Here is a 21,985-nt window from a genome sequence, read left to right as displayed (position 1 = left end):
AATAATGTATTCATCCATCATCCTACTATTGAAAAATTTGCTTATTTTCCATTTTTCACTATTAAAATACTTCTGCAATAAATGTAATTTTACAATTGCTTTTTTTATACATAAGAAGGTAGTTCTGTAAAGAGATTCCTAAAAGTGAAAGTATTGAATCAAAGCTTATACAAATTACCCTCCAAAAAGATTTATATCATTTAAATCAATATTAAAAATGTGACAGCATATATCTAATTCATTCTTCTGACAAAGCTCCCATATCAATTGTTCTGTTTATTATATAAGATGACTTGGTAGGTGTAGTGAATAAAACAAATTAAAAGATAGTGATTTTATGTGTCAATATATAACATAAACTGGCATGAATGGCTAGCTTGAAAAATCCATATGTTCAACACTGGAATTATCATTTAATTTTTCTCCCAAACATATCTGTGAAAAATAATATCTTACTACTGTTTTAATTTGCATTTCTTGATTGCTACTAAAGACAACTGTCCATTCATGTATTTGTCATTTGTTCTGTGACTTGTCTGTTCGTAACTTTTGCCCATTTTTTCTTTTCGTGTTTTTATTCTTTTTCTTTGGGATGCCTAAAGTCTTTATACATTATCGACAACAATCTTTTGTCTATTCAATAAGCTACAATTTTTTTTCACATATTTATTTTTTAACCTTTTTATACTATCATTTATTATTGAAATTTTTAATAAACTGTTATCTGACATTTTCTATCTCAGCAACACAAAGTTTCACTCAGCTACCTAAGCAAAAAACCGCAATGCCATTGTTGATTCCTCTTTTGATATTTGATCTGACACCAACAACTCTTGTTGGCTTGACCTTTGAATCCTTTCTCACCACCATCACCTCTGCCATCCTTTCCTGAGATCTCAGCCCCTTTTGCCTAGACTCTTGGTATCTTTGCTTATGCTTGTCCCTCCTGCAATCCATTCCACCACTCCGCCCAGGTGACACATTTCTTTTTGTTACCTTTCAATTATAAAACAGGAAATAAAATATTATAGAATTCATATTTTATATATACTGTATGTATATTTGATGTAACAATCAATTAAACACACATATATCCACCAACTAGCCTAAGAAACAGAATATTAGCAACATATTTGAAGGCTTCTGTGTGTCTCTTTTGACGGCATCAACACTTTTTCCTCTAGAGACAACTTCTACTCAGAATTTTGTGTCAATAATTTCCTTACTTTTCTTAAAGCTTTTGCCACATATATATGTGGCAAAAAATATATATATAAAAATATATAAAATATATATGTATATAAAATATATATAAAATATATAATAATAATATAAAATATATAAATATATAATATATAAATAAATATATATAAAATATATATGTATATAAAATATATGTATATAAAATATATATGTATATAAAATATATATATATAAATATATATATGAAATATATGTGTGTGTATATATATATTAGCATGGTATATATATATATATACCATGCTAAATAATTTATTTCTTATTTTTCCTGATTGTATACTTGCTTATTTGAAACATACCATGAGGTTCTTTAATATTGATATTTTTTGCTATAAATTATTCTTTCTTTAACTGCTGTCTATTATTTCTTTGTAAGAACATGCCATGATCCATTTATACATTCTATGTTGATGGGCTTTTTGTTTTTTTAATTAATTCATTCATTCATTCATGCACCCATCCATCCATCCACCCATTTTTATCTTCTGTTAGAAACAATGATTCCATAGGACGCCTGGGTGGCTCAGTTGGTTAAGCAGCTGCCTTCGGCTCAGGTCATGATCCCAGCGTCATGGGATCGAGTCCCACATCGGGATCCTTGCTCCACAGGGAGCTTGCTTCTCCCTCTGACTCTGCCTTCCACTCTGTCTGCCTGTGCTCACTCTCACTCGCTCTCTGACAAATAAATAAATAAAATCTTTAAAAAAAAAAAAAGAAACAATGATTCCATGAATATACTTGCACATACCTCTCCATGTACATAGTAAGAATTTCCCTAAGATAGATACTTGCAGATGGAAAGACTGAATTATCAGATACATACATCTTCATCTTCCACCATTGCTTGAGTATGCTATTCTTTCCCCACCAATTTTCTTTTTTTTTTGAGATTTTAAAAAAGATTTTAAAATCTTTTTTAAACTTTTCTAATCTTTTTAAATTAAGATTTTAAAAATTTTACTTATTTATTTTACACAGAGAGAGAGAGCATGAGCACAGGCAAGTGGAGCGGCAGGCAGAGGGAGAAGGAGAAGCAGACTCCCTAATGAACAGAGAGCCCAGTGCGGGGTTTGATTCCAGGACCCTGTGATCTTGACCTGAGCCAAAGGCAGACACGTGACTGAATGAGCCGCCCAGGTGCCCAGTTCCTCACTAATTTTTATTGCCATCTCTGTTATTTGGCAAACAAGTCTGGCTTCTCCACTTTGTTTTATTGTTTCAGTTGTCTTTCTCTGTGCCAGTAACAATGTATCTTAATTATTACAGCTTTGTAACATTTTGAAAATGTAGATATATGATAGGTGTATCTCCTATTCTGGTTCTTCTTTCTAGGGTCTTGGCTAATGTTGGTTCTTCTTCATTCTTCCATATAAAGTCTATTTATTTATATTTTCTTCCATACAAATTTAGAATAAGCTTTACATGTACCATGAAAAATCCCATTTGTTATTTTTTGTTGAAAATGGCATTAAATGTTGACTTACTATCCATGAAAGGGTCTATTTCTCCTTTTAGGTCTTTTTTATTTTAATGAATTTTATAATTTTCTTCAGAAAATTTTATGTATCTTTTGGTAGATTTATTCCTAGCAAAATGTACTTGCTAATTCTGCCTGGTTAATAAAATTTAACTCTCCTTTTATGTAATCTTATACTCAGCAAATTTCATTGCTCTCTTATCAAATCCAACAATTTGCCCTTAAATATTTTTAGGTTTTTCTACACAGAAATTCATGTTACCTGCCAATAATGACAGATCTTTCTTTTTTCCAATCCTTGTATCTTTTGCTCATAGTTACACTATGAAACTATAGTAGGAGACCATAGTTTGTAATGGTGTAAGACTTAATTTTTTTTTTAAAGATTTTATTTATTTATTTGAGAGAGAGAGAGAACAAGAGAGTGAGCTGAAGGCAGTCGCTTAACCAACTGAGCCACCCAGGTTCCCCGGAAGACTTTATTTTAAAGGAAATGTTTTCAATATTTAATTTTAGAATGTGGTAAATATACTATTTTTCTAGGTAACATCAGAATGAGGAAGGTTATTATATTCTTATTTTCTAAAACTTTGTTTTCTTAAATAATATATTTTTCTGAATTTTAATGATTTTTTCCTACATTTATTGAGATGATCATTTTCTTCCTTTATTAATTTTGTGAAATAGACTATTTGACTTTCAATGTTGATTTATTATTGGAAAGAAACAAACTTGTTTATTATTTTGTAAGTGTATCTTTGAATTTAAGATTTGTTTTCATTTTTTACATCTACAGATATAAGTATTATTGATCTAAAGAAGCTTTTTCTCATATTGTCCTTATTTGCTTTTGGAATCAACATGATATGAGCTTCTTAAACTGAGGTAAGTAGTATTCCCTCTACTAAATCAGGGAGTATTTCCTCTTCAAACATCATTAGATTTTATGTAATATAGCATAATCTAGAGTCAAAAAATTGGTAGAATTTGACCATAAAATTATTTAGCCTGGTGTTTTCTTTGTGGAGAGACTTAAAACTGATTCATTTTCTTACTAAAACAATTAGGGTTTCTATTTTTAAGACAATATTGTAAATTATATTTAAGGTGAATTTCTTTGTTTCACCTGCATTTTCAAATGTATTGACTTAAAATTATTCATAATGCTCTTTTGCTTTGTTTTAATCTCTCTTGAATTTGGAATTATGTTCTCTTTTTCAGTGCTAATGAATGACTAATTGGTAGTTTTCCTCTTTAAGTTTTGATCAATATTGCAAAAGCTTGGCAAATTTAGTAGTTTTACCAAAAGCAAAATATGACTTGATTATGCTCTCTAATGTAATTAAAAAATTTTTTTGCTTATCTGATTTCTTCTAATATGTATTAATTAATATGTATTAATTAATTAATATGTATTAATTTTTTATTCTTTTTATTTTCAAATATCTTATATGTCTTATTAATCTTTAGCTTTGTTTCTTTTCCAAAATTAATCTTTAAGGATAAAAGTTTCTTGAGTACTAGTTTGCTATATCCAGTAGGTTAAAAGAAATATTTTCACTATTGTAAATACAGTTCTAGCTTCTTCTTCTAGTAAATACAGTTTCTAGCTTCTTTTATTATTTCTTCTTTCACCCATGAATTACAGAGAGCTTTATTTTAAGTATATTATTTTTAACATCTTGTTAATGATTTCTGAGTTGCATTGTAGTCCATAACATATGTGCTTTATGATATAGACTCTAAGTATACTGAGATTCATTTTTGTGGTCTAGCAAATTCTCAATTTTTAAAAGTGTTCTATGTACTTAAAAAAAAAATATTCTCCATTTGTTGGCGGTAGTGGTTCTACAATTAAATGCCAATTAAGTCAAGAAAGTTGATTGTGATTTTTAAAACTCTTCCTCAGTCTTTTCGATTTTATTAGTCTACTAAATCTATTTGGTATATTTATGGATTTATTGTTGAAGTCTACAAGTTTTTGCTTTTTGAAATTTCAGTTTATATTATTAAGTTCACAAAGATTTTAGAATTATATCTTCCTGTGAATTGAAACTTTGTAATATATATAACTCTATTGTTTAATAAAACTTTCACCATAAAGTCAATTTTGTCTGATACTGATATGGCTATACTAGTTTCTGAGGTTAATATTTTATACCATTGTTTTGTTTTCTTGTTCCTTCATTTTACTTGCCTTTATATTTTATGTTTATATCCTATATACCAATAGTATTATAATTTTTATAATATAATCAATGCTTGAATAGCTTTATTACTCAACTTGTCATTTTCCTTTCCTCATCTTTTTTTTTTTTTTTTTTAATCCTGGACATTTTTTCTTGACCATTTTCCTTCTTTTTTAAGTAGGTATCTTAGAACACCCTTTTGTGAAATAGTTACAGTTAAACTCTCTCTTCTAGGGGGTCCTGAAAATATCTATATTTCTTATTTTTTTTAAATCTATATTTCAAGCTTATTATTGAAAGAGTGTTCACCAAATACAAAACTTTAGTTTGACAATTTGTTTTATATCTTGATATAGAATTTTCTAAATTTTGTTATAGCTATTGAGAAATTAGCTATCAATCTAATTACATTTATTTTATGTTAACTTTGTTATGTACAAAGGTTTTTGATACTTCCTCTTTGTCTTTCTCATTTTGTGTTTTAGCTATGATGTGATTTGGGGTGGATATCTTTGAAATTTCCCCTGCTTAGGTTTCATTCAGGTACCTGAATTTGCAAATGACACCACTCTTTTTTCAAGTTTTTGAAAATTCTCAATTATTATTTCTTTCTCTTCTCATCTCCTGGCACTCCAATATGTCTTACAGTAGATGTCCTCATTTTTCCTTCACCTTTCCTATCTGTTTAGCTGTTTGTTGCCCGCTTTGAAATTTTGTTAGATCCATTTTTCAGTTTATTCCCAGCTCTTTGTAGTCTGTGTTAAGACATGACATGGCTTTTCTTTGTATATTTGTGTCTCATAGTTCTATTTGTTTTGTTTCTTTTCAAACCTATCAATTTTGATAGATTCTTCTTCCTTTCTCATGCATTTAGTCCTCTCATTTATGTCTTTGTACATTTCAAAGCTATTTCTTTATATTGAGTATGGATAATTCTAATATCTTCTTTCTATTTGGGCAGATAGCCTTGTTCTTTTATTAATGATTTTATTTATTCATCAAAAATTATTTAAAGATTTTATTTATTTATTTTAGAGAGAGAAAGTGAGTTGGAGAGAGAGCACGAGCTGGGAGAGCGGTAGAGGAAGAAGCAGACAGAGTCAAACCTCTGAATATGGCTTTATAAGCTCAGTGGGTAAATTCTCTTTTCTTTGTTACCACAAAACCCAGAGTAAAATTCATGTTTTGATCTTGTCTCCACTATGGCCCCCCTTTGGGTGCCCATTTTCTGTTGATCCCTGAGAGAGCTGTGTTCCAAGCCTTCCAGTGTCCTCCGTGTTCTCCAATCAGACGTGCCAGGCTTTCTCCCTTGTCCTCCGTGCACTTCATTTGTTCCAACCCAGCTTTCTTCTGCCAGAGATGGGGAGACGAATCCCGGCTTAATACAGTTCCAACGCTCAAAGTATAGATTCTGGTTGTTTCTAACCTTAGTGAATTTCCTTTACTTTGCCTCCAGCTTTTTAATTTTTTTTAAATAAATATGTCGTACTTGGGTGTATTTTTCTTTATATCTTTTCTGCTGTTATTGTTAGAAATGGAAGATGCAGATGTCCTTGAAACATAAATCAGATGTCACTCTCCTGCTGAAAACACTCCATTATGACCTATCACTTTAAGAATTTAATTTAAAACATTTCCATGGTGTGTATGCATTGATATGGATGGGCCTCTTGGCTACTTCTCCATCCCATTTCCTACAACTTTCACCCCTGTTCCCTACTTCAGACCCATAGGACTCTGATTTTCCTCTAACATATTAAACTCAAACCAGCCTTGTGGCATTTTAGTCTGTTTTTCTCTTGAGTTTGAATGCTTTCCATCCAAATCATGACTTGGTTCCTCAGTTGATTCAGACATATATTCAGTGCGTAAATATCATCTCATAGAGGTTTTCCTTATCTATCCAATATAACATAGCATCCTCTTTCTTAATCTGCTTTCGTCTTCATTGTACTTCTCTCCACCTGACATTCACATATATATGACATTTACATATATGTGTAAACACATGTGACATTATATATTATATATTACATATATATGTAACATATATGACATTCACACGTGTGTGTGTGTGTGTGTGTGTGTGTAATTTCTTAGTGAATTTTCTGTTTCCTGTTAGAGTTTAAGATCTGTGGAGGCAACACTGAATTCCTATTATCAGTTCCTGGCCCAAAGTCATCACTGAGTAAGTATTCATTGAATTAATTAGCTGGTGCCTTCAATTCTGTTAATTTTATCTTTTGTGGATTCCTTGTACCTTGCATCAAATTTAAATAATTAGCATTCTGTAGTGTCTCCTATTTATGTTCTATGAATTTTATTTAGCCACCATTTATTGAGTTCTAAATGTTAAGTTAAATATGCACATGTACTATTTCATTTAATCAGAAAAACAATCCTGAGAGGCAGATTACTATTCTTTTTTTCACAGGCGAGGAATCTAAAGTGCAGGGGAATGAATAAAGTCCCTGGGTCATGCACAGCCTTTATGAATTAAAATAAGAATCAGTACCAGTCTCAGTTATATTTATCTCACCCAAAACTACACTCTTTACCAAATCAATGCAATTTATCATACCCCTACATTTAGTGATCAATTCATACAAATGAAAAAAACTGGTGAAATCCAAATGAGGTCTGGAGTTTTGTTAATTTCCCCCACACAAAAAAACAGCCACTGATAGAGGCAACAACATTGATGAATCTCAAATTATGCTAAGTGAAAAAAGACAGATGAAAAAGACTGCATAACAAATGTTTCTATTTGCATGGAATTCTAAAACAAGCAAAACTGTTCTACAACAGCAGAAAGCACAACCAGGGTTGCCTGAGCTTAACAGGTGGGGAGGGTAGGCAGAAAACAGGCCTGAGGACATGATTTGGTGAGAGGGGAATGTTCTCTATCTTCTTATGATGGTCACCCAGCTGTCCACATTTTCAAAACTCCTAGAAATATATAATTAAAACAGAGATGAAATGTGACACACTCATTATACCTCAATAACAATAAAGTTGCTTTAAAAATAAAAAGAAATATTTACACCAAATATTCCAAAATTGTGGAAACATCTTCTTGAGTTATTAAAGCCAACACTTTATATATTATAAATATCAGATCTTGGAGATCAGCAGAGTGGAATCAGTAGTCCTGATGTTATCATTGAATGCATGTGCAGCAGTTCTCCTAGTTCCTGTGGCTTCAATAGTCTGATATACAGAATGAAATGGTTGTCTCACAGTTTCAAAAGTTCTGTTGGCTCTGCAATATTTAGAAACAATTCTGTTAGAAGTTATATTGTTTGGTACTCTGAGTACTTCTGGAGAATTATTTGATTCCTGATCTCCATTCCATAATTAATCAAGCAGCATTAGTCATTTCACTCTCCAGAGACAAGAACAGAAGTAGGAACACATGGAGTTGCCCATAATCTAGAGATTAGTCTAGTTGGACTAAACTCGTGTTCAGTGTGTTCTTTGTGTGAAGACATTCAAGTGTGGAGTGCACTAGATGCATTATGGTAGGCACCATGTGAAGATAATAAAAGAATTGGCTATTCTTTGGATAACTATAGTATCATTTTAATTATACTCATATCTCCCAAAGTCATGCAGATATGGTAAACAGTTGTCAGTAAGAAAGCAAGTATGTCTGTCTAGAATTAGACCCTTAAGATAAGGAGGGTCTACAAGTCACCTACTACAGTCTTTGTACACTTTTCCTGTGCTGGGCAGGGGGAAAGGAGAAGAAATTTATCATCCATGACTTTCAGGAACTTACCATGTAATGAGCAAGGGAGAGAGGACATATTTCTAATATGTCATATTGGAATAGGTATAATAGTAGAGGTAGAAAAAAAAGTCCTGTGGGAGTATAGGGAGGAAAAATAATTCTGAGTCAGACATCTGGGAAACTTTCTAAAATATCCATTATTTACACTGGACCTTCAGGAATGAGGAAGGTTTTTAGAAATAACTATGGGGAAGGAAGGAAGGTTATTTCAGCAATGGCGCTGATCTTGAGGCTGGGCCCCCTCTTGAGAGAGTCTCCAGAGGGACTAAACCAATGAGACAGAAGCAGCTAAAGCCCTGATCTCCACATTCCTCTGTGCTCTCATGCCTTTGCATAAACAAGCCCAGGATCTCCGACAAGAAATCTTACGTGAGTTTAGGCTATAGGTCTTTTACAAACATTTTGATTTTAGTTGTAGGATATATTGAACGTCTCTGTAAAAGTGAGCCGCACTTCCTAATTCAAACTCCTTTATATTGTAAGGAGTAATGAATTTATTTCAGCAGCAAGACGCAGCTGCACGACCTCATTTGGAGACATTTGCAGCTATATTCATCCTTAGTGGCACGATTGGTTTGTACGTGTTCAGGTTTCTAGTCTGCAGCAATTTGGGAGAACCGCTGTGAAACTGTCAGCATTCCTTGAGACAGGTGATTAGAATGAAACCTTTCAAAGATGTGCATTGAATTGGAGTTTAGCATGAGAAAAGGGGAAGAGGCAAGGCTTGATATTTTTTGTTGTAATTTGCATCGAAGCCTTATTTATATCACTGATAAATTTTAAAATGATTTTCACTTTTGATAGAGTCCTCGCTCATCCTTTGGCTCCCGTCTTTCTGAGAGGTTTGGCAATGGAGCTGTGTCACGTAGCAGTTGTTAATCACTCTTGCAGTTTTAGCTCATGGTCACTGTGTGTATTTTTCTGAAGCAGTCCTCCTGGTAGGCAATCCCTGGGCAGTGTAATGTGGTGAAAATGTGCCTGCTTTCAGGTGAGGCACACCCAAATTCAACACTCAGTCCTTCTGCTTCCTGGCTCTGTTCCCGGGTAGTCATATAATTTCCATTCGCATATGAGTAAAAGGAGGCTAATAATTCATCGGCTACACACAGTTGTGAGATTTGATTGTTCAGGTTAATGTGAGCAATCGAACAGGGTTCCTGATTCGTAGCAGGATGCCATCGACTCCCCATGACGTAGTCCTCATGCGTGTTCCCACAGATGCTCAGCGGCCTCTTGTCCCTGTGTAGCTTTGGTCACTGAGCCTTCATGTTCCTTGAAAATGCTGTTAACTCCCACCCCCAAATCCCAGCAGATATTGCAAATACCCATCTTCCTGAAACTCTACCCTTTCTTCATAGCACTTGTCTCGATTGGCAATTTCTATTTATTGGTGTGATTATGGGTTTGCAGACTGTGAGGGTGGGAATCGAGTATGTCTTCCTCTCCATCACGTATCAAGTCTCTGTGTCTTGCCTGGCACTTAGGAGTATCAGAAAATGATCGTTGAATTTATAATCGAAAAAGTGGAAAAACAGAGCCTCAAATCCGAATAGAAGACACTTCGAAACCAGTGTGGAGAACATCAGCATTGCTGAATAGATAAGATATTGGAGTCAGATAAAGCTGAGTTCTCTGACACTGAATTAACGAAGTTACCTTTAAAAAAAACTTGACCTTTTTGAAGCTCATTTTCTACATCTGGAAAATGAGGGCTAAAATATTCACCATAAGGTTTTTCTTTCCTTTTCTTCTTCTTCTTCTTTTTTAATACTAAGTAGGATAATGTAAAGGGAAGCACTGGCATACTGTGCCATATGGTAGAGACTATTAAGGGATAGTTTTAGATAACAGACAACAATAACAATAGTAATGGTAATAATAATACCATACTCTAAATAATATCCTAGGTTGAATATAAAAATCTCATTCTAGGGGCGCCTGGGTGGCTCAGTGCGCTAAAGCCTCTGCCTTAGGCTCAGGTCATGATCCCAGGGTCCTGGGATAGAGCCCCACATCGGACTCTCTGCTCAGCAGGGAGCCTACTTCCCCCCCACCTCTGCCTGCCTCTCTGCCTACTTGTGATCTCTGTCAAATAAATAAATAAAATCTTAAAAAAAAAAAAACAACCTCATTCTATATTGAAGCTAATGAAACCTGCAAATAATCACTAAAATTCAGTATAGGACAATGATATTTTTACCCGACTCATTCAAGAAAATGCAGCCCAAAAAATATGCTTTGAAGAAACCAACACTCAAAAGGCTTCAGTAGCCAAGAGAATATGATATCTGAAAAAGAGTGGGGTAAAGAGTATTTAAAGAACAGAACTAAGTTATTAGATTATGATGAAAGATCCAAGCATTAACTCCATTTAACTAAAGATGCCTCTGAGAAATGGAAAGACAAATTGCACAGGTATTTGAGAGCTGAAGACAGACCCGCTCACTCCAGAAATGACCCTACTTCTTACAGGTTTTTGAAGCCTCATGGGCTTTGACAAGATTAATCTAGTGGATGCTTTTGTCTCTCTATTGGAATCTCTTGGACAAGAAGGAGCTATTGATCAATTTTCTCCCTCTGCCAACTTTTATCATCATCTCTGTCAGGTGGACTGATGTAGCTGACAAAGAAGCCCTTTGAGACAGCTCATGAATAAGCCCATGAGAATTTTTAATAATAGAAAAGCTTGTGGGCTAGGGAAGTTATTACCAGCAGAAGGCATAACTCAAAGCCTATGTGGGAAATCCTTGGTCACGAAGTGGCTTTGAGTTAGCCACACAGTGGAAGAGAATATGCATATAACTCAAGTTCGTTGCTAACGAAAGACTCATTGCAGAGAATGTGCAGACCAGAGAACACTCTAATGCTCTTTCGTATGCATCGTAACTTACAGTCTTCCAGTAGTAGAGGAGACACTTTAGAATTTATTGTATACATTAATTTGATTGCACAGTGATATATTTGTTAGACAAATTACCACAGGTCTAATTAAAAGGCAGTCTTAAAGCCACCTGATTACTGATTTGCACTACATTTATTCGATTCCAATGTATTTGTGGAGATAAATTAGATGTAATTTCTAGGTAATAAAACTTAAGTGGTGTAAAATCTCAAGGTTACTAGATCAAAAATGAATGGAGAAACTCAACCACATACCAAATAATGGGAGCCACTGAATAAGGTGCTGTGTATTAGAACATAAGCATAGGATAGTTAAGGGACTGTTCTTAATCTTTTGTAGTTGTTGTTGCTGACTTGTGGAGTCCACACTCATCCTCCAGTTGGAGGCCTCTGTTTCTTCATCTGACAATGAGTTGTTCGGGTTTACTCTCTAGGGTTGTTTTATGACGCAAATAAGATAGGGAGGTGTTCTGCATTTTCAGTAATGAATAAGGACAGGTAATGAAGGTGTTCTTTTTTTTGTTTTGTTTTTAAGATTTTATTTATTTATTTGACAGAGAGAGACTGAGAAAGAGAGAAAGAGCACAAGCAGGCAGAGGGGCAGGCAGAAGATGAGAGAGAAGCAGACTCCCTATTGAGCAGGGAGCCAACGGCAGGACTCTATCCCAGGATCCTGAGATCATCACCTGAGCTGAAGGTAGATGCTTAACTGATTGAGCCACCCAAGTGTCCCAAAGGTATTTCTTCTGATGAAGTTGTGTTCCCTAGGCCATCCCGAGCCATAAAGATTTGGTTTCCATATCCTAGAACAGTTCAGGACTCCAGAATGTGGGTGCAACTATGTTGTTTATGCTATTGGAGTCAGTCTGTAAGTACTTGCATTATCATTTGTCATAATACCAACGAACACTTGGCCAAAAGACATATTTATTAATTCTAGGCTAATAATGAAAAAAAAAAGCTAGTTTTAAAATAACCCACTATTTGTATATTGGAAAACATAAATTATTTTCCAGTTATTCCAAATCCAGTGATCTTTGAATCATGATATTAAATTTTCTTTTAAGTTAAAAAGACTGTGATGGACAGAAATATCTGTCGGTATTGATAATTGTTCCTTCATTTTGATTCATTAGTGATGATTCATTAATGATGATTACTGATTTTTTTTTAAATTGGTAGGTTTGAATAATCTCCCCGGACACAGACAAATTTTTGGAATCTCGTGTTGGTTCCTGAGAAAAATACCTTCTCACCTGAGAGGGTGAAATGGAATGGAGGGAACTGAATTAGAAGGGAGGTGGTGAATCTGGTGTGGGTTCTGGTCATGAGCTCATTTTAGGGAACAGCTTTCTATCCTTAGAAAAGTGTGTGTGTGTGTGTGTGTGTGTAACCTAAGGTGTTTATAGAGGTTTTTATTTTCTCATCTTGTCCTACTTGCAGTGCTGGGAACCCTGGGTGTATGGAAAGCCCCATGCTTACTGATTTTGCCATCTGGTGTTTGAGGAAGAAGTAACTTTCCTTATCTTTTATTAAAGATGTCTTTTTATCCTCATTTGTCTTTCCCACCAGAACCTCCAGGCTAATTATATGCATGAAAGAAGATTCTCCGTCTGTGATTAATTTTTTTTTTTTTTTTTTTTTTTTTGGTCTCTAGTAAGTTATGCTCCTTGAGTTGCTCTGTAATCCGTGGTAAGCACCTGCTTCTTAATATATTTACTACTTCTAAAAAACTGGCACTTTTACTTTTTACACATCAAGTGTCTCCTTAAAAGAATTATTTCCACTTATCCTCACATTTATATTAACAGCCTTTGCTTTGTTTCAATGGTCATTTTGTCCTTTCTTCTAGGATGGACCTCTCTGGGGATGTGTATTAGCACATTCACAAAAGGTAGCTTAAGGTAGAAGCCCAAGTAAGCAGCAGCACTGTAAGTGTCTAAAATCCTATTTTGTTTATTACACTTTCCAAAGTTAGATTACAATGTTTTCCTTTTGAAAACATGATCAGTAAAATTATGTGAGATGCAGTGTTATGCAGTTAGTAACTTGAGAATCCAGTCCTGGGATTTGAAGCAAGTCATAACTGTATTTCTGTGCTCACTGTAATAGCCCCACAGCTGTGAGTCATCTCTGGGTCAGAGTTTCTTCATTAATAAATTTAATACTGGAACTGAATAATCTCTAATATCTCTTCTAGTTCTCAGAGAGGAGATAATTGGATTAATGTTTTGAGTTCATTACTTATTTTTGTTTCTATAGAAGATTTTTTTAGTAAAGACCTAAGATTGTAGTCTTACCCATAGTTTTCATATACAATACAAAGATAAGACCTAATGCTAATTAATGACCAATGCATGGAAAATGAATGGATAAATGAATTAAGTTTTTTGGATCAAAATGGCAAATTTGTTTAAAATACTCATTTAAGGTGTTCTTCTTTCACCATAACTGTATGGAAATTCTTCTGGCTGAACTTGGCTTGAAGGACGAGAAGGATAATGGCAGTCAACATGTAATACATGAGCTATTTTAATTTGCTCTTGGCTAATATGAATATTTCTAAATGGGGAAAAAAAAGTCTGTTTTGGAATATCTTCTGTGCTTTGGCTCACAGCTAACATTTGGCCTCGACCATCATCTATATGTTTGCAGTATGCTCTATTTTGTGCCTCCTCTTGTGCTACATGACATAGAAGCACGATATAGAAGATGAATGAACATAATACTAGAAACTAAGAGACGTAGTCCTGATTATGCCAACCACAGACTATGTGACTTTGAGAAACCCTCTTGATTTCTCTGAACTCTTATTTGTAAAATGAAGGGAAGGAACTGGACGAGGTGGTTGAGATTATTCCTTGACTTTATGAAGCAATGAGTATCTGTTTCTGTTTTAATGTGACCATTTGGTATTTTATGTTATTTATTAATTTTTTCTTCTCTACTCAAGTGTTCCATGATAACTTTTGAAGGTTCCTTTGTGAAATATATTTGGTATCAGTGTGTTCCCTAAATGAATCAAGATTCTCCTTAAACTTTATTAGTAGTGACGATTCCATTCTTGACTTTAAATTGAACTGATGAGGGGCACCTGGGTGGCTAAGTGGGCTAAAGCCTCTGTCTTCAGCTCAGGTTGTGATCCTGAGGTCCTGGGATGGAGCCCCACATCGGGCTCTCTGCTCAGTAGGGAGCCTGCTTCTACCTCTCTCTGTGCCTATTTGTGATCTCTGTCTGTCAGGTAAATAAATAAAATCTTAAAAAAAAAATAAATTGAACTGATGAATGCTTTCTAATTTATTTGTATACTCAAGTTAGGTTTTTGGTTCATGTTAACAATGATTTGTGAATGGTAGCTTTGTGTCAAACACTAGTAGATAAACACTGATGTTAACAATAGTTTAGAGTCGATACATTCCCCCTGAAAGGTCAACTTCTTCCAAGTACTGGAAGCAATGGTTTTTGTTTAACATTATATTTCGAACAAAGCCAAATTTAATAATGTTGATAACCAAAACTTAAATTTCATGATGTAATGAAAAAACAATCCATAGTTGATATGGTAGTGTTAAAGTAGCTAGTTAGCTCTGATGGGTTTGATTTGCCTAGAAATCCATCTTTTGTCTACAGAGGTTAATGATAACTATAATAGATATGCTATTGTGCCAGATACTATAAACATAGGTTCTAAAGCTATCCTGTCAGGGAAGTACTGAACATTTCTGAATTTATAAATGGGAAGATTTAAGAAACTGGTATGAATCTGCAAAAGGATCCATGGACTTCTAATGCATTGTGGAGTAGCAGCATGTTGAGATGGATAACCTTGCAGGACAGTTAAAGTGATGTGAATATGTGTTTCTGTATTGCAAATTTAGTTTCGGGTGATTGGCAAATGTGATTTTTTTTCCTAGTGTGCATACATATTTGAAACATGCAGAAACAAGCATTCACATAGTTAAAGAGAAAATTTTAGCAATATGTAGAAGTTACAGTTTCCAGAAACACTGTTTTCTCCAAAGTTAAGCTATTTGGTGCTGCCGCTGTGAGGGCAGATGAAGACGCTGGGAAGGTATTTCCCTCATATGGAGAGAAAGAGATGAAGAGAGTCAGAGACAGAGTCAGAGAGGGAGAGACATGGAGACAGAGAGAGAGATGAAAGAGATGTTAGAGAAATGAGAACAAAGCTGCATCTTCAGACTATTTTGGTCAAACAATGTTCTGTTGGAAACCACTAAATTCAAAGATCTATGTTTCCAAGAAAGATCAATTGATCAAGACACATTGCAAAAATGGAAATTTGCAAATTTCTGGGATATTTAACTGTGCTAAGAGTTTTATTGTTAGTGCTTTTATTACTTTTTCATATGCCTTATTATTTTTTTTCACAAAGCAGAATGCAGCAGAAACTTCTTTGCAATCTCTTTGTTGCATTCATATTCGTGGCCACTTAGCTCAGCTGATAAATGTCATGGTGATGAAATCATCCTCTATTTCAGGGCTTCACACTGTGCTGTGGCTGGAGTCTGCACTTCAGATCCCTGATGAGGCTAGAAGAAAAAAGGAAAAATATAGAGGAATTAGTGCAAATTAGTCATCCTTAACATAAAACTTTTGTCAAAGAATTAATTATTGTATGGAGAGAGAACTACTTTTAGATCAAGTAGAGTGTTTTTTTTTTCTATTAAAACAAATGTAACAGAAATGTTAAAAATTTTTAAATCACCAATATTGTCTCCATCATAACAAAACTGTTTTTGACACATTACATCCAGACCTTGTTGTCTTTCTCATTAATAACTATACACTTAAAAATAGATGTAATTATAACATACGCATAGTATTGACATCTGTGTTTTCACTTGTTGTCACTTCTTTTCTTTCTTATGAGGCATTTGTTTCATCACGTATCAGCAACATGATTTATGAAACTTCTTCTACTGTTTGGTATTAGAATTGCTTCCATTTTTTCCTATGATGCATAATGAAGAAAACATTTTGGCCAAGATAGTTCTTTCTCTGTGAAATCACTTTCTTAGAACACACAATAACAGCAAAGATTATTGGATAAATATTTCTTTATAAATAAATAAAACTATGACAGCTGATATTGTTTTCCATAACGGGTGAAAAGTTTAGTATTCCACCCACAGTACATAAATACACTTGTCTCATCACAAATTTGTCAACATTTATTCTGTCTTTTTATTTTCAAAATTGGTGAGAGGCACAAAATAGTATTTTCATATTGTTTTTGTTTGCATCTCTTTCTAAATGCTAAACATTTTCCTGTGGAAACTGGGGACTTGCTTTTTTAAGCTTTTTAAAAATGGGCTTTTGAGACACAATTGACATCCAATAAGCTGCATACATTTACAGTCTATAACTTTATAAGTTTTGACTTATAGCCATCACTGCAATCAAGAAAAAGAACATTCCCTCTTCAACTTCTGAAGGAATTTGTGTAGATTTGGCCTTATATTTCCCTTAAGTATTTGACACGATTTACCAATAAGCCTAATCTAAGTCTGGAGATTTCTTTGTGGGAAGGTTTTTAACTACAGATTCAATATTTGAAGACAATTATTAGGTTATTTCCTTTTTTTGAATGACTTGTGTTTGTTTGTGCCTATTAAAAAATTTTCACATTTGAAAAATTTTCACATGTGAAAAATTTTCACATTTCATAAGGTTGTCAGATTTCTTGGAGTATGGTATGGTTATTCTTAAAATTCTCTTATTAACCTCCTAGTGCCTGCAGATGTGTCGTCATGTAGCTCTCTCTTTTTTTCCAGTCAAGCCAGATCTTTTTCCATTTTATTAATCATCTCCAAGGACCAGTTTTTGATTTCATTGATTTTCTGTATTAATTTTCTATTTTTAAAATTTCTGCTCTTAGCTTTATTATCAACTTTCTTCTATTTAATTCAGATTTAACTTTTCGTTTGATGTCAGATATTGTATACTTTATCTTGTTGGATAATAGGTATTTTTAAATTCTAACCAATGCTCTTGAGCTTTGTTTTGGACACAGTTGCTTAGAAACAGTTTGATTTTGTCAAGCCTTGCTTTCAAGCTATGTTAGAATCAGAGAAACCTTTAATGGAGGGCTGATTTCCCCCTACTGAGGCACTACATTCTGAGCACTCCACCACAAATCTTGTGAATTTCAAAGTTTTTCTGTTCTCTGGAGCAGGCAGGCCCAGGAACATAAACTAGTCCCAGCTTTGTATTATTTCTAAGGATTGTTTCCTCTAATCCTTGCAGGTTGTTTTCTCGGGTAATTTCCTCACATAAATGTTTTGATCCATGCTCTGCTGAATATTTACAGGGGTCTCAGTGTAGATCCTTGGATCTCTTGGTCCTGTGTCTCCTTCCCCAGCTCTCTCCTATTTGGTGCTCTATCCTCAACTCAGGCACTTTTGTATCATCCTTGCTGACTTTTCAGAAGTGGTTTCGCTTGCTTTTCATCTCTGAATCATCTCTTTATTTGTCTATTTATTTTTATGTAATGGATGTTGTATCAGAAAAATAACTTATAGAAATAATTAACAGCTCAGGATGACTACATTCCTTTATTATAGTCCTTTTTATTATATTTTATTCATTTTTTTAAAAGATTTTTTAAAAAAATTATTTATTTGGGGCACCTGACTGGCTCAGTGGGTTAATCCTCTGCCTTCAGCTCAGGTCATGATCTCGGTGTCCTGGGATGGAGTCCCGCATCAGGCTCTCTGCTCAGCGGGGAGCCTGCTTCCCCCTCTCTCTCTGCCTGCCTCTCTGCCTACTTGTGATCTCCCTCCCTCTGTCAAATAAATAAATAAATAAAATCTTAAAAAAAATTTATTTATTTGACGGAGACAGAGATCACAAGTAGGCAGAGAGGCAGGCAGAGAGAGGGAAGCAGGCTTCCCACTGAGCAGAGAGACAGGACCCTGAGATCATGACCGAAGGCAGAAGCCCAACCCACTGAGCCACACAGGTGCCCCAACTACCTTCTTTAAAGAAGACTTTTATTGCTTCTGCATCAGTCTGCATAACTTGACACTGAGATTTGGGTTTAAAATCTTCTGGTCTGCACTGAGTACCTGGCTATAGCCTGGGCAAGAACTTCTTTCCTGGGTTTCTTCTTTCCTTTTAATCCTGAAATGTGGTTTTTTGGATTCCAACCCAAAGCAGACCATGAGGTTTAGCAGGATTACACAGTTCACAGGTCCTGGAGGCAGATACATGTCACCCAAGGCCTATAATGATGTTAAAAATGCATAAAATAAAAAGTAGTTCAGCTTTCTATGATGACCAGTTTATGATTGGTTAAAGTCCCTGGCCAAATGCTCCATGTCCAGTGCCTTGTTAAAATATCGGGGTCCTACCCTTTCCAGTGGTATTTTAATTCCTTACTGCCCACCTACTTGACACACTTGGGGAGACGATTTTTATTATTTCATCCATCATTTTAGTTATGTTTTAAGTAAGAGTTTTTCTGAAATATTTAGTCCACTGACAATACATTTCCCTTTAAAAGTTAAGAAGCAATGTTATGCAGTGGAATAGTCACTGTCCTAAATGTTAAATTCAGTATTATGTTAGGTCTTTTAAATTCTCATAACACTAAATACAACATCCAAAAAATTATGAGAATTAAAACTCTCTCCAGCTGTGACCAAATGTCCCCTGGGGAGCAAAGCTGCTGTGGGTGCAGAGCCACTGCTTACCAGACCACTTGCAGGCCACGCCACCTCCCCTCTCCGGTCCGTACTCCTAACCATCATGCTGTACGGTCTGTGTGGAGGGCTGGGGCCCCACCCCAGTTTCTACAAACCCCCAATGTCTCACTGCTTGTCCTTTCCTCACAGACAGGACACTCCAATTAAACAATTTTTTTTTCTTCTCCGTCCTTCCCCTTCTCGTGGGGAAGACCTTTATTCAGCATGTAATCCTTTCTCTTCTGAATACCTCTCCTGTCCAGTGTAAATGCTGTTCCTTTTCTGGAGTCAGTCTTTATCTTCTCCCAGGCATTTTTCCCCACTCTGAATGTGATTTCTCTGCAGATAGGATCTGGATCCGTTGGAGGATATATCATGAAAACTATGAGGAAAGAATGTATGTATTATCCATCTATGGTCTTCTAGAAACAAAGGACAGTTCCCTGCCCATAGTAGGCACTAAGTAAATGTTTGTTGACTGAACAAATTGCTGTTTTGTAAGAGATAGTGATTGTCTTTCATGCACTGATTCTAGGAAGAAACTACGTCCTTACCTTCTGTTTTGAAATCATCATAAATTTATTACCAAAGGATTTAAGTAAATGATACCCTGCCCGAGTTCCTGCTTCTTTGAACATATGAATTCTTAGAATGTTATGTCTCATGCATGGACTACTAGGTAACATTTGCTTCCATTTATTTGTCTGCTAATAAGCTGGTTTTTTTTTCTTTACCATTGATTCTTTAAAAAAATAATTTAAGGGCTTTGATTGTATGCAAGCCATTCAATTTTGTCTGTCTATGTCAACAGTTTCATTAGTTTTAGAATCCATAAGAAGAGAATTATATAACCATTTGAAATTAAACTGAAAATAAACTTAATTTTTGTTCATTTTTCTTTATGGTTCGGTTGTTCCTTGTGTATTATTTCATTAACCCAGAGTAAAATCAAGTTAGAGCAGCATTTCCCAAAGAATGTTCTACCAACGCTGTTAGGAGACCCATAGAATAAAATGTTGATGGTTATTATAAACTGTGGATACTTTATGGTGTATCCTGCTCTGGGGAATTCATAATTCACAGTAACAAATTAAAAGTAGTAAGAAAACCTACAACAGAAATCAGTCAGTCATTGGCTCAACCTCATTTAACCTATTTCTGAACAGTAGACCTTAGTGGTTAAGCACTGAGGCCTTGGTTCTAGTTGGCCTGGCCTTAGATGCTAAATCTACCACTTTCTAACTTTGTAAACTTGGATGAGTGTCCCATTTCTGTGGCTGGGATAAAGGAGGTATTGATGGAGCTGTAGGGTGTTGTAAGGATTAAATAATACATATGAAGTTCATGTAACTCTTGAGCAATAAGGGCTTGAACTACAGGGGTCTACATCTACATGGGTTTTTTTTTTTTTGCAGTACAGTCCTGTGAATGTAATATCTCTCTTTACGATTTTCTTAAGAACATTTTCTTTTCTCTGGCATACTTTATTGTAAGAATATAGTACATAGTTTGTATGCAAAATAAGTTAATCAATTATTTTATGTTATTGGTGAGGCTTCTAGTCAGCAGCCGTTAAGTTTTTGGGGAGTCAAAAGTTATATGGAGTTTTGATTGTATGGGTGGGGCTCGGGGCGGTCAGTGCTCCTAACATCCACATTGTTCAAGAGTCAGCTGTTACTTAAAATATTGCCTGGATTATTGAAAACTCTCAGTATATATTTACTATTATTTCCATTCAATTAATTATTAATCTGCATTATAATTTATTAATAATTTTAACTAATAATTACATTATAATTATTGGGAAATATTTATCAGCCTAATTGATATGGTTAATATATTTAATAATAAGTTACTGACAATTATTTATTATTATTACCATATAAATCCTGACCACAGGACTTATTTTGGAGTAAGAACTATTAGGATCACTATGAGATTTGTTAGGGATTTTGGTGGGCTGCTACAGAGAATTTTTATATAACAGCCTTTTTAGGGAAGTCTTCCCAGATGGATTAATTTTTATCTCTGAGCACTCACCTGCAGAGGGGATAGCTAATCCAAGTAGGAAACAGCCAGTGAATTCCTGTATACACTTGGATCCAAACTGTAAACCTTAGCTGGAGGAGTTTTCTTTTCCCTCCAGGTGTACTGAGGTGCCCTGCGATCTTATCTGCCCAGAGAGAAGAATAAAGCATGAAGACAAGAGAAAGAAAATGACCTCCCCTTACTCTCTCGTACAAGACACATCCACATCCACACAGATGAACATACAGAAACACAGACCTGCCCATCATGACAAATATACCAGGCAGCCATACTCACCGAAGACAAACTCACATCCGGGGGGCGCTGTTGGAAGTTCCCGCAGGCTTTCCCGTTCCTTGTCCCACTCGCAAGACACTTGGCACTGTGAGTTCTCTAAACCACACTACAGAATGCTTTCATTATGTTTTCCTTTGGCTTACTTTAGCTCCTGTTGATTTATCTTATTACCATTTTCTCCAGAAATACCTCAATTTTAATAAGAATACCTCAAATTTTTTTTTAAATTTTTTTTTTAATTTTTTATTTTTTATAAACATATATTTTTATCCCCAGGGGTACAGGTCTGTGAATCACCAGGTTTACACACTTCACAGCACTCACCAAAGCACAT

This window comes from Mustela nigripes, chromosome 5 (assembly GCF_022355385.1).
Source record: "Mustela nigripes isolate SB6536 chromosome 5, MUSNIG.SB6536, whole genome shotgun sequence".
Lineage (NCBI taxonomy): Eukaryota > Metazoa > Chordata > Mammalia > Carnivora > Mustelidae > Mustela > Mustela nigripes.
Note: the sequence above shows the minus strand (reverse complement) of the source record.